The 13,727-nt window shown below is 40.0% G+C and overlaps 1 protein-coding gene across 1 annotated transcript in view; it reads right to left on the reverse strand.

The window, feature by feature from the left end:
* Positions 1 to 13,727, reverse strand: part of zbtb16a (zinc finger and BTB domain containing 16a) — a 144,257-nt gene that overhangs the window by 89,495 nt on the left and 41,035 nt on the right. The gene's annotated exons all lie outside the window — the stretch shown is intronic.

Here is a 13,727-nt window from a genome sequence, read left to right on the forward strand (position 1 = left end):
TGCCGCTGTAAATCACAAGGTGCTATTCAAGCAGAGGCGGCATTATCAGCTACCTACATCTAGAGCGCTGCAGAGGGATACGATGCTGTAAAGTGAAATAGACTAAAATAAATAGTGAAACAGAAACACGCAAAACCTCTACTTACTGTTACGAACCATTTATGGAACAGTTTTTGATGACTGCTCTCAGAGCTATGAGCTGTTGCGTAGCTTGAAGCCAAATCAGATTTGCAATAAATTGTCTATTTCCAAATGGACAGTCATTAAGCTGTAACGTAGTTTAAGCACACAAGGTCAGACAAGACTAAGGGTCAATATTTGATTATGAAGTAAAGGCCTTGAAGGTTAGCTAAGTAAATAACATCTGACAACAGAAAAGTCTAGTCTTACGGCTCTCTCTGTTCCTCAAATCCTCAAATACCCCACGGCTCAGTACAAAGCATATTATTCTTGAGAGATATCTGAAAGTGCTCTAAAGCAATTAAAGTGACACGAATTGCCAAACAACTGCCACAGTGCCTTAAGCATCTTGAGAACTTCAAATACCTCGCCTTGAGAGAGGTACACAAAGCCACAGACACACCCATGATTGTAATCATCGTCAAGTTTGTGCTGTTTCTGATTTGGCACGTTTAGTCTTCTACAACTGTTGCTCTTTCATACAACACAGCTCCAAAAATGAAGCATTACTTTTTTGATGGTAATACTAGATTGTGGGGGAGAAAAAAGAAGTGACAGGTTGTGAAAAAGCCTTTAGCTGAAAAAAAAAAATCATACCAAAAAAAAGTGCACAGGAAAAAGACATGATTCTATACTCAGGTGAGTGTATGCTTCAAGCAGGCAAAAAAAGACAACATCAAATACAGCTCACGCTCTCCACTGACTAGTCAGGTGGCAAAAAGTGATCAGCCAAGTGCATTCTTGGGGAAACAATGCCCTTGATGAGAGTTCTGCTCAACTTGGGTGAGATGACAGCCATCCATCTTAGCGGCTCAACAAAGCTACAGAGGAGGAGGTGGTGCCACTTTCCCAAAACATGACTGATTGATGTCAGATGTCGAATGCAAATTGATTTACAGCTCTCTTTTGTGCCTCGAGAGGGAAAGGAAGAGACAAAGCGAGGATTGAGACCAGGACAGACAGAAAGAGATTATAGCGTATGCTATGGCAATGGCTTTGGGAGTTATTAAGCTATCAAGTCTAGTATGACTTCACTTACAATTAATTGCTGCAAAATATCCCCCAAACCTGACACGAGCAGGGTAAAAACCAGAGAAGTATGAAATTAAAGAGAGGTTAGAAGTTGTGAAGAGACCCTGGAAATCAAGGGCAGAATGACAGCCCTTTGGCATGCAGTCAGCAATTAAAAGGTCCTCTAAATGCTAACTGCCCCCAAAAGGGAAGAGGACACTTAAAAACAACAAAATAGGAGAAACAAAGTGTCATAGAGTGTTACATATCGTTAAAGGGCAATAACGCTCCAGATACCGATGTTATATTTAGCAGCTGCACATCATAAGAGTAGCATAAAACAAACATCTTAATCTAATTTGAAAAACTTGGCAAACAGGCATGACAACATGGCATCAAAATGACATCAGGATGTTGTTTTGTTGCACAAATATTTGAAAAACTCTAAAGCAATTGCTCAAACTCCAAATTGCTCAAGTGCAGTAGAGCTGCATTGTATTCAGTTCTATTGAGGCAACCGCCAATGGACAAACTGTCAACTCTTTTTCTCCGCTTCTATAATAGAGTTCCTCTGTGACTGGTTTCAAAACAGTAACCCTTAAAAATGACCTTTTCTTTTACTCGAGGGCATCAAAGACTAGCGTTTATTCCTATTGTTTTAGAAATATTAAAAACAAAATTTACAATTTTAAAAACTGAAAAAATATTTGACAAAAGACCAACTGGAAAAAGCTATGGAAAAGGGTTTTTCTTTCCTGTAAGAGTCATATGCGATGTACTCACACGCTCTCAATGAGATAAGGAGAAAACACACGTACGTGGTAAGCCACAACATACACAGAGGACAAAGCCTTTCAAAGGCCTTTTGTGTCCCTCCTCAATCTGGCCATTGTGCCCCCCAGACAGAGCACTGAAACGGTATGGATGGACTTATTAAGGGCACTCAAAGCGGAGCCAATGCCATGTATTTTCACCGTAAATGTAGCATTGATGAGCAAAGGGTGGTGTGCACGTCTGTAGCTGGGGCTGTGTTAACTTTAACTGCAATGGCTAGCACTACCTACTGAAAAAGCACATTACTTGATGTTCAACAGAATGGCAACAGCACCTGTTAAAGTGATTCTGTGTGTTAAAGGGAAGGGTTGGGAATTTTAGAAGACCGCCTTTTTAAAAACGCATTTCTTTTGGCAAAAACTGCAGATTCTCTACAGGCCACTTGAGGCTAACTGAAATGTTTAAAGGCCCAACTAGACAGCAGATAAAAGAATATTTACAGGCTCGAAAAATTATTTTGTCCTATTTCTCTCTTTATTACAGTTTGCATGGTGGATGATTTTTTTAGATGATTTTTTTTAGAACTCCCTTTATTAAGGCTTAAGTGTAGAGACATGAACACTGACAGGTGAATGGCAACACAGGAAGCTGTAGCTGACAGCTGTCTGCTAGCCGTCTGCTTCTTGTTCTCTAAACCGTCTAACGGAACTGGACCTCTCGGCCATGTTTTGGTGTATTAGCAGTTATGTAAGACACAGTGTAGCTTAATCTGGTTGATTGTGCTAGCTGCTGGTCTGAATCTGTGCTCCAGTTTTGGTCAGTGAAATACTCGTATTTCAAGCCGACGGCTAGGTTTTCTTGTGGACATTCCAGGCTACAGTTGCCTAGGTGAAACCTCTAATATGTTTACTCCCAGGTCATATGTCAATAATTGGTATTCTTCACTCTCATTGGTAGGCACTTCAGTTGCTTGCCTGGAAGCTGAGAAAAGTTTACCTGAGGTCCTACCCACTTCCTGTTGCCAGCAGTTAGTGCTCACAGTTACTTGAAGTCATGCAAGGTCATTCACTTTCTACGTTCTCTATTTGCCACGTCACTACAAATTGCTTCCACCGTGGATGTAACTTTATTGTTCTACTCTCTGATCCAAATACGGTCACCTCGGGCTTCGGCAGCGGTAAAAATTCAAACTGCTGATGACTTCCACAAGCTAACCTGATGCAGTATAAGCAGCTTTATCTGTACAGCTGCCATAATTAAGCCAACACATGACTCATTAATTGGTGTGTTAGTTTAGTTCATCTATGAGTCCACTTGGATGCTAGTGGGAAAAACTCCGTCATCAGTGAGCGCAAGGCTCTCTGCTTTTTCTTGTCACTTGGTGGACTGGTCCATGGGGACACGGGGACTACAACGCACCTCAATGCATGCGCCCTTTGGGAGGATTTCAAAGACGTATAACAGGAATGACTACTCATCCATGTCGTCGGCAGATGTCTTTATCTGTATCAGAGTATAATCCATGTGTAACATTGTTTCAGTCAGTCTATCCACCTTGACTGGATACCATGATTATAATAATAATAATAATAATAATAATAATAATAATAATAATAATAATGGATGGGATTTATATAGCGCTTTTCAAGACACCCAAAGCGCTTTACAATGCCACTATTCATTCACTCTCACATTCACACACTGGTGGAGGCAAGCTACGGTTGTAGCCACAGCTGCCCTGGGGCAGACTGACAGAAGCGAGGCTGCCATATTGCGCCATCGGCCAATACCAGTAGGCGGTAGGGTAAAGTGTCTTGCCCAAGGACACAACGACCAGGACAGAGAGCCCGGAGATCGAACCGGCGACCTTCCGGTTACAGATACGCTTCCCAACCCCCTGAGCCATGGTCGCCCGTGATGATGATCATAAAGAAAGGTTTACCCGTTATATACACGAGACAGGGTGAAAAAAATACCTTTATGAAGATGAATGTTGTGATTAGTTTGTCTAATAACAGCAAGTATTTATGAACCCTACTTCTTTGGGGACAGTGCAGTACAGCAGAATAGTATGCATCATTAGAAAACAGTTAGTACTTAAGGCATACTTTATATGCCTTGAAATGCTCCGTGTGCTTAAGTAGAGCTGATAATGGCTATTCAGTAATTCTGTTTCACACACTTCAGTGCTTTAACAAGGTTTAATGGCATGCATAAGGATACTAAAATATTGTCTCAGCTTAGTGATTTACTTGAGATAGACCCCCCTCTGTGCACACCCTTTCTCAAATCCCATCGTAACTGTCTGCTTTCATGTTGTGCTACTGAAATAGATGATGAGGTGTGTGCGTGTCTAAACGAGGGTGTGTGGTGGGTGGCAGTCCAGGGAGGGAGGGTGATTTGAAACAGACTGACTGTACCCATTAAGGAAGTTCACATAAAACTCTCTCAGGCCATTTACTCAGTTAATAATCGACTTTGTCCAACAGTCACTTTTGACAACGACAATAAATTTTAAATTTATGTCAACAAAACATATGCTGATCACCTCGTGCAGAGTGCTTCCTCATAAAAAGCAGCCCAACCAAGGGCTGTTTCACTTCATGTGTGTATGTTTGAAACGTGAGTCGATTACAGGCCTGTGTTATTGAGCCGTAACAGCTTGCCTTATGTAGTTTCTGAGCTCTCCTTTCCTATTTTCCCGCCAGTCTTGGCTCGCCATATATCATAACTTGCGCTGTAAAGACCCAAGCTTTCCACCTGCTATCAACTTGTAACAGATTTTAAAAGTCAAAATAAGGTGACACACTATTAATACACACAAGATACTAATACTATACTCCATGGTTCTTTGATGGCTTTGGGTCATCCAGATTTCATACAATTGAGCTTTGACAGAGGCAGCAGAACTACTGCCAAACCCTGTTAAATCAAATGACTCTGCTTGAAACTCATGCTGATATCCTCTCAAGTTCAGATAACCATTTTATATCACCACATTCAAACTATTCTACAAAAAAAAAAAAAAAAGAAGAAGAGGAGAGAAGCAGAACCATGCTTGATGACTTGCACTTATTTATCATTGCTCGTCTGAAATCTATTTCTCCCTCGGCAGCCTTAAGTGTTGTTCTCGATCCTCGTACATCCTTTCATCTTTTATTTTTCCATTTTTTTCTTCCACCCTCCATTCCTAAAGGGAGCCATAAAACACCCGAAAATGATGTTTGTAAATAAAAGCTTTGCAGGAAAAAAAATGTGGGTGTTAAGATGGAAAGAAGAAAGCACTAAAAGATAAAGGGAGGCAACTGATAGGAGGTGGTAAATTGAGGAAGGGCTGTGCAGTGTGTCTGTGGCTGTTTGTTCATTAGTTCTGAGGGTCAGAAGAAAAAGAACTGATAATTGGGAAAAAGCAAGGCCAATGAATAGAGCTCGGACTTAAATACCAGAGGGATCTCATGTGGGCATCTGAGACATTTGTTGATGATTAAGGGAAAAAAAATAGAGTTGCGAATCCCATTTAAGATAAGATAAGATAAGATAAGATAAGATAGAACTTTATTAATCCCTCGGGTGGGTTCCTCTGGGAAATTCGATTTCCAAAAAAGCACAGCACCGACAGAAGTTACAGAGTTATACACACACACATATATATAAATACAGAGACAATATAAATAAAATATACGAAGGGGATAAATAGAATAAATAGGAATAAAAATAAAAATACAAGTGAATTGCACATTTCAAGTATTGAGTCTATTGCACCGTTGACTATTTACAAAAGTATTGCACAAAAGGTATTGTACAGTGAGGTGAAGAGGCACTACAGCTTAGTTGTTCATTTATCTCATGTGTTAGCTTAAAACACAAACAAAATGGAACCCATTCTTTCTGTAAAGTGTTTTCATTCCTTTCCACCTTCTGTTCTCTTTATTCTCAAAGCAGCACTAATCAATATCATCATAAGTAAGAATGGATCAAAGCAGTGAAAAAGAATCACTCTTAACAATCCTGCAGACAATCATCGTCTGACTTTACAATCCTCTTCGCGTTATGCATGCTTGACGTCACCGTTTTATTATACCAGGTGGTAAACGCCACTTAACCACACCAGGCAGCTGTTTTCAATGGAAATGCTTCAAAATACCAAATGTAAACTGCATGTCTGGCACCAAAATGACAAAGTTTGCCAATATGTGGAGGAAACAATTGTGGTAAACATTGAGCAAGAAAAGTCTTTTTCTCTGGGTTAAGCAGAGACAAAACAGATTAAAACGCAGGTTAGTTTGACGTCATCAGGTATTTATAGTACTTTTTATTTATTGTAAACACAACCTGCTCATTTGCAGAACCTTCAAAGCCTAACAGGAGTCTACAGGTTGTAGTTTGGGAATCAGCGGGTCAGATAAAACTGAATGCTCTCCGCTACAGAAATCGGTTAGCAGATTGGAAGCATTTTTTTCCTACTATACTATTCAAAGTACAGATACATCTGAAAAGCTACCATAACCTTAGCAACATAAAACAGCACTTCTCTTCTTTTCCAAATACATTCTCCAGAAATCTCACCATCATAATTAAAATAGCAACAACATTTCTTAGGTGGCAAATCATAGTCATATTTGACAAAGCAACAAGAATTAGAAAACAAATCCCATCCCCCTGTTTCTGTGGGACGAGCAGAAAAAAAATGGAAAACTTGGAAAAAAACAAAGCAAAACATCCTCATCACAGGATGTTCTATGATTACTATGAGAGAGACTATTACTCGCAAAAAGTACCAATTATCCTCAACATTCACAACTTCCTTGACATTCCTGAACTTTCAAAATTATCCAAAGCACAGCCTGACATACCAGACCAACCCAAACTTCAGAAGAAATTCCATCTCTTCATTGCCCAACAAGAAATCTCTCGGTTTGATGGCTATCCACTGGAATTCTTTAAACACTTCTGGCAAGTCATCTCTCCCTTATTCAACATAATGGTCAAAGGAATCAAATTATCAGGACTCACACCCGCGCACATAAACACACGGCTCTTATTACACTATTACCAATGACCGACAAAGACCTCACTTCCAGCTACAGACCATTAAGTCTTACCAACTATGACCTAAAAATAATCAGTAAAACACCAGCCAATAGATTAGAGACAGTTATATCTTCATTAACTCACTCAGACCAAACAGGCTTTATTAAACATAGACAACCAACACGCGCCGCCTGTTAATCTCAGAGACCGCTTCAAAACCATAACGGCACCGAATGCACAAAAAACCTTTTGATAAAGTTAAGACTTTCCTCTTTGCGATCCCAAGGACATTTTGGTTTGGGCGCTGGTTCCTTCATTGGATCAAACCTCTTTACCGCTCACACTCTGCACCAGTTGTAACTAATACCCGGACCTCTCGAAGAAGACGTTAGAGTGAGGTACAAGACAAGGTCGTCCACTTTGCTATTTTAACTGAGCCCCTCACAGCAGGTATTCAACAAAACACGCACAAACAGGGCACTTTCATCATGAAATCAGTTTATATACAGATTATATTTATTTAAATTCTCCACTGGACCTTCCACAAGTTTTTAACCTAGTATCCATAATGATAAAATTAATGAATCAGGCCAAATCTAAATGTCTACCACACTGTGAGGAAGGGATAAACCACGTTTCCTTCTAGCTGTCAGGATGATTACCTCTAAACTATTCATCAGTTCTCAAAATCTTAGAATACGATCTCAATAACTGGAAGAACTCATTATTTGGAAGGAAAACAGCAATAAAATTGTCCATATTCACTAAAATAATTTTAAAAATAATTCTCGTCTACTCATTATAACAAAATTTTACTGTAAACTTAAGAAAGTAAAAAGATTAAGGAATCTACTTTACAGAAACCAAAAGAGTGTGGAGACCTAGCTCTCAGACACAAATACCTAGCAAATGATCTCAAATACATACATGTTTGCAGGAGTCAATTAAACACAACAACTGCTTTAAAAACCATGTAGAACCATGATAGCTTGGTGAAAAACAAACCGCCGGGCTCACAATGTCTTGTAAAAAATAAAAAATAAATAAAATTACGCCATTTTGGCATAACCAAAAATAGACCCCTTATATTCCACTCATGGAAAAAAGCAAGAATCACTCACTTGGAACATTCATTAGGGTATGAAAACACTAAAACAGTCAGTGACATTGGTAATAGCAGGTTTTTTTTCCTATTATAATATTCAAATCTGAAAAAAACAGTTTAAAAGGAAAAATCAAAATTTCAGCCAACCCTTCAACAACCTCCACTGATTACTGAACTCAAACCCATATTCACTTGGAAAAGATAATTCTCAAAATTATATAAACTTCTACTAAAAGCTGAATATATTCCTCCACAAAAGCTTCAAGACTGGGAAAAAGACCTGCCAGTTTCAACAGCAATCAGTGGACACGACACATTCTTTCAAAAGTCATTCAATACAAAACTACACAACGCTCATATGACACTACACAAGCTACATTAAATAGGACTGAGTTTTGGACTCCTGTGCATATTGCACATTAACCACTACAGATGATTCTACCTTCATGCCACCTGGCTCCGCCCACCCATTTTATTATTCTGGCTAAACATCTCACAAACATCTTGATGTATTCTCAACCATCCAGGGAAGTAAATTTCTTCTTCAGTCGTCACTTGGATGAGTGACAAAACGTTTCTCCCACAAAACGCTACGTCCAGATGAACAGAATCAACTTTTTGGAGATCTCACAAACATCATTCTCAGCCTCAGGTTGCAGCATTCCAGCCTCTCCATCCGTTTGTCCGCTTGGAAATCTTACATCATTTTAACCGTTGCAGAAATATGAGCAACCCATATGGGTCGGACTGACTCTAAGAAACAGAAAAAAACATCTCAGCGGCACCACTTACTATCAGATTACACTGCAAGGAAAGACAAGTGGCACTTAAAAACAATAACAGAGATAGTTTTAATAGATACTGTAACAAAATACGTATTATAAACAAAGATATAACCATACATGCACCCCTACGTCAGTGGGCCCCTTCAGTTTTCTTTTATCATAAACAGATTTGATCATTCCGTATCCCATAATCATCTTAATAGGCTTTCATATTACATCCTTTTGTTCAAAGTTTTTTTCTTAGTCGTTACATTTGTGGTTGCTCTTCTGTTCGGTTCAGCGTTTCTCTGGATTTATCACCACTGTTTGGTTGCAGAAAAAAAAAAAAGACAGTGGCTTTATCTATTAACATGACATTTATTTAAAAGACAGGTCAATAAGCATTACACTGCAAACACAGGTCAATAAAAAGACTTTAAAAATTATCCGTGATATAAGTGGGATAATGCACTCCAGACGTAAAAGCCTAGCCAATGCTATATCCATTTGGGGATAAAAGCACAGGGTGGACAAGGACCACTGCCACACACACACAAGTTTCTGTCATGGTGAACAAAGCCAAAATGATGCACGAGGCAATTCAGTGACACTTTGGTGGCTGATCCTAATGCGGCCATAAGTGGCGCAGTGTGCTGCCGCCACCTCTTATTTTGGTTCCCTGACAGAGAGAGATAGAGGAGGAGGAACAAGAGACTTTTTTAAACATGAATTTCCAGTCCATTAAAGGGATGACCATGTCATGCAAACAAACATGGCTGGGAGATGTAAGAGTATAATCATGGTAGTGGTGTTCCGTGAAACAAAAGGACCATCAGAGAGGAAATAAAAGGAACTTGATAGTCAGATAAATTACAGCGCGTGTTTAAAAAAAAAACAGAAAAAAACAATGATAGGATATAACGCCTCATCCATTTGTTTGTTGTCCTCCAAAGCACAGTGGCAAACACATATCTGGTCTAGTGAGCTGTTCATGAGCAATGTGCAGTTCTTAACATTTACATACATCCATTTTGTTGCAGTCTGGAGAAGCAGGTAGAGAGAGAAAGAGAAAGGAAAAAAGCTCTCTATCATTTTATCCCTGCTTTTAAGCTTCCCCAGTTCCATTGCCCTGCCATCCCCATCTCACACCTCTGTCTTTGCTCAATCAAAATGTATCAGGCAGGCTGGCGTAACATCGGTCGGCGTGGGCTGTTTATCCTGAGTCCTCCTGCACATATCAATGACTTGGCCCCCGTTGTCCCCCCGCGGGGGAGACGTTCATATAAATTCAAGCCACACACGCGAACGCCGAGGCACTCGTGTTGAGCATAGATGAGCAGCAGGGCAAGAGGAAAAGAGGCGAGACAGAAGGATGGGGAGGGAGAATGCCACTGCCTTTCATCCTCGTTGTGTTATTTATAATATCTCAGACACTACCACCCCCAAATTTGCCCTGAGGGCGTCTCGAGAGAAAAACGCTATACCACATCGTCGGGTAAAAAGAAAAAAACAATAACAGTAAAGATATTCCCTTCACCGCACGGCCTACTTCTCGGCCTGTATGTGACCTGTAAATGTCTCGTCAACTTTTGCCTGGTTGTGAGATGTGACATTTTTCTTAACATCCATCAAATCTGATCAGTGCATTTTTCATTATGGGTGTGATTTTTTACAGCTGGCTTTAAAGAGTTAGATTAATGATAGCCATATGTGTTATTAAAGTCCAATCAGTCATGTCTTAGTTAGCCTACAAGCCTAATTTATGTACCGCACAAGCTATTAGTGGGGACAGACGTTGCTTTAAGGTTGTATGCTCATCATTTTCTGTCTGTAATGACCAAGCTTCCAATACAACCTGTTGCGTATTTTTTCAAAAACACCTCTCTCACTCTATTCTGGCCTTAGTAAGCTACTGCCAAGGTGAAATAGTGCAATTAAAATCAGACATTCTGAGTAAAGTCATGCATTATTTCACACAATGGCAGTAATAAGGTTCTCGTTAAAGCTGATACTAATGATGCAAACTAATGTAAACATGCTAAAGGACTTTAAACCACTTTGAGACGTGGAGGATGTCGAACTGCTGGCTTCCAGTCATATAGACATACATTAGGCGCCCTTTGCCTTAATGCTCCTCATGGTTTAGTTTGGATATGACGGCACTGGCGGGTGAGGCAAATGCTTTGATAAATTAAATGATGTGAAAGAATACTGTCAGTTCAAATAAATATATATATATATTTTTGATATTGAAGCCTTAATTAATGACTGTTTGGAGTGTGACAGACACTCATCCTGCCTCTCAGTGAGTCCCCTTAATAAATGCTGTCACCATTTCCATTATTTATTAGTAGAAAGATTCTAGTGCTTATTTTATAAAAGCCAGACAGAGCACAGGTGTAGAGGTACATTAAATGAGGAATCTCATTTGTTTTCCACTTCCATAACTGTTCTGTGTGATACACAATTTACATTTTTGCCTCTTTTGCTCAAATATACTAATTTTGTGATTTCAAACATTATGAGTTAACCGTTTTGAAAATTTACAAGTGAATTGCATTACGACCACTAAGAATGACCCCTCAGACCCCAAAATGAAATTACTGCAGTGACGTTTCGGGTGAGATCAGTTTCAAAATGCAGTTGCAGAGCCTGCTAGAGTCTACCGAGAGCAGCAGCATGCAGTGCTGTTTCTCAGCTTGTGTGTTTCAACAGCTGTACGGGAGCACAAGTTAAAAAGAAAGAAAGACAAAACAAAAAAAAATTAAAGCATCAGCTTAAATGCAAACTAATTATTACCACCCAGGCATGACTGCTATGCACGCACAGTTCAGAAAGCCTTGGTTTTAAGGTAAGAGGACAATAACAAGGAACTTCTAATTGTGCTTCCCGGGCAGTAAGACACTGTTCAACCTAATCCTAGTTAGATACCTGGATTCCCCCAAAGCGCAGAAAGTAGGATTCACTCTCTAATACCCTCAGTGTTACTCAGAATACCATTTCAACCTCTTTTCTACTGTTCCACTCAATTTAAAGTGCCCCCCACCCAACCCCTTCCGACGAAGCCCTTTTATTCAATAATGGGTGACAATGAAGAGAGAATATGACCTGGAGGTTGAAATTCAAATCCCCAGGCTGGGAGAAAGAAATTTCAGTGGAGACAGAAAAAAAAAATGATCAAAGACTGTTAAAGGCACACGTGACAAGACACCTCAAATGCACAGGATGTTATATTCAAACTTTGCAGCAGCCTACAAACACACAAAAAACCGTTCACAAGGCAAGTGCGCTGCTGCAGGAAGAGCACATGTGCGAGCGTTTAGCTAGTTATCAACCACCTAACTCGTAAAACGCGTTGGCTAAAGTGACAATAAACGAAATTTGTTCAGTTAAGAGAAAACCGAGAGACACGAGTAACACACAGCCTTTTTTCTTTGAATGCGCACACTGACCCAAAAACTCTGCCAAATAATTCAGAAGATGAATGGAGCCAAGTACAGAGGCTGTGACCTGTCACTGTCTGTAGGTACTGGGCAGCACACAGGTGTGAGTGTGTGTATATGTGCAACTCTCTGCAGTTTTCTTCCCCAGGTCATTACTATAAATGACAGTGTGCTCTTAGTCAACCAGCCTGGTTATATAAGGATTAGAGGGATAAGGAGAAAATAACTTCACACTTTTGAGGGCAGCAAATGGTGTTTGCAAAGTCTGCGAGCTGAAGTAGGAGCTTGGCTTTGCCTGCAAATAATTTCACACCCCCTTTCCCCCCCTTATTTTTCTCATTTTAACTAGACCCAAAGACACTTTCACTCAAGCGTTGAAACAGTGGGAACAAAGACGAGGGAGAGCATGTAAGATCACATGTATAAAGTATTTCTGTTAAAGCCCATCTCTGAGACAAACACCAGCCCCGCTGCTCCTCTTCCCCTCGCTTCTCTTTGGGTTTGCGCATCAAAAGACCCTGTCGTCTGAAAATAGCACGTCAACATTTTGTTTCTTCTTATTTCTTTTCAGTTTTTTTTTTTTGTGACTCTCGACAATGTTGCCAGTTTGCTCGAATCCTGTTTTTCCTCTGCTCCTGCTTTCTTGATGTGTGAGAGGTTAGAGCGCATCGAGTGAGACGGTTGGCTCAGGCGTGTGCGTCTCTTTGTGTGTGTGTGTGTGTGTGTGTGTGTGTGTGTGGGGTAGCAGAGCTTTGGTGGTCTATAAAAAGCAGCCAGACAAAGTCTTCCCTCTCTCCTCATGCATTATGCATTGGCATCACCTTCCATCAAGTGGCAGAAAAACCTCAAAGATGTCTAACTTTAGCTTCCACTCTGAAAGCCAAACAGAGGAGGAGATGTGTTATTTTGACTGCCACAGTCGAGCTAAGCACCTGTTACATCAATAAAAGCTGCATTTCGCAACAAGAACGACAACAACAACCTGTGTGATGGCACAGCACTCACAAAAAAAGAAAGAAAGAAACAAAAACAGTTAAATGCAGATAGCGAGGAGCATGTAATGCGGGAAAGGGTTGAAATAAATTATATGACACAGAATCAAACTTTGACCTTGTAGAGAAGGTTTGTCTGTTCTTTGGCAGTTTAAAACAAAAAGGGAGAAACTTGAGAGGCTTATGGCAGCTCACGAGCTAAAGAAACATTTTATTTAGGGAAAATAAGGCCACTTGGAAAGGAGAGAAAAGGAAAATGGAAAGGAATTGGGAAAGAAAATACAATCTTTAGAGCAAGACAAGACAGGATTGAAGTAAATGAAATCGAAAGATCATATCATGTCGTATTGAAATATTGCCAAGACAATGTACTGTATCTAAAATCAGTCTTTCACCTAGGTCAATTCAATAGTCTCTGCAGGTCAGC

The sequence above is a fragment of the Diplotaxodon limnothrissa genome, linkage group LG10, assembly GCF_057381915.1.
Source record: "Diplotaxodon limnothrissa isolate DT_005_m linkage group LG10, D_limnothrissa_male_GT1.1, whole genome shotgun sequence".
NCBI classification, from domain to species: Eukaryota; Metazoa; Chordata; class Actinopteri; order Cichliformes; family Cichlidae; genus Diplotaxodon; species Diplotaxodon limnothrissa.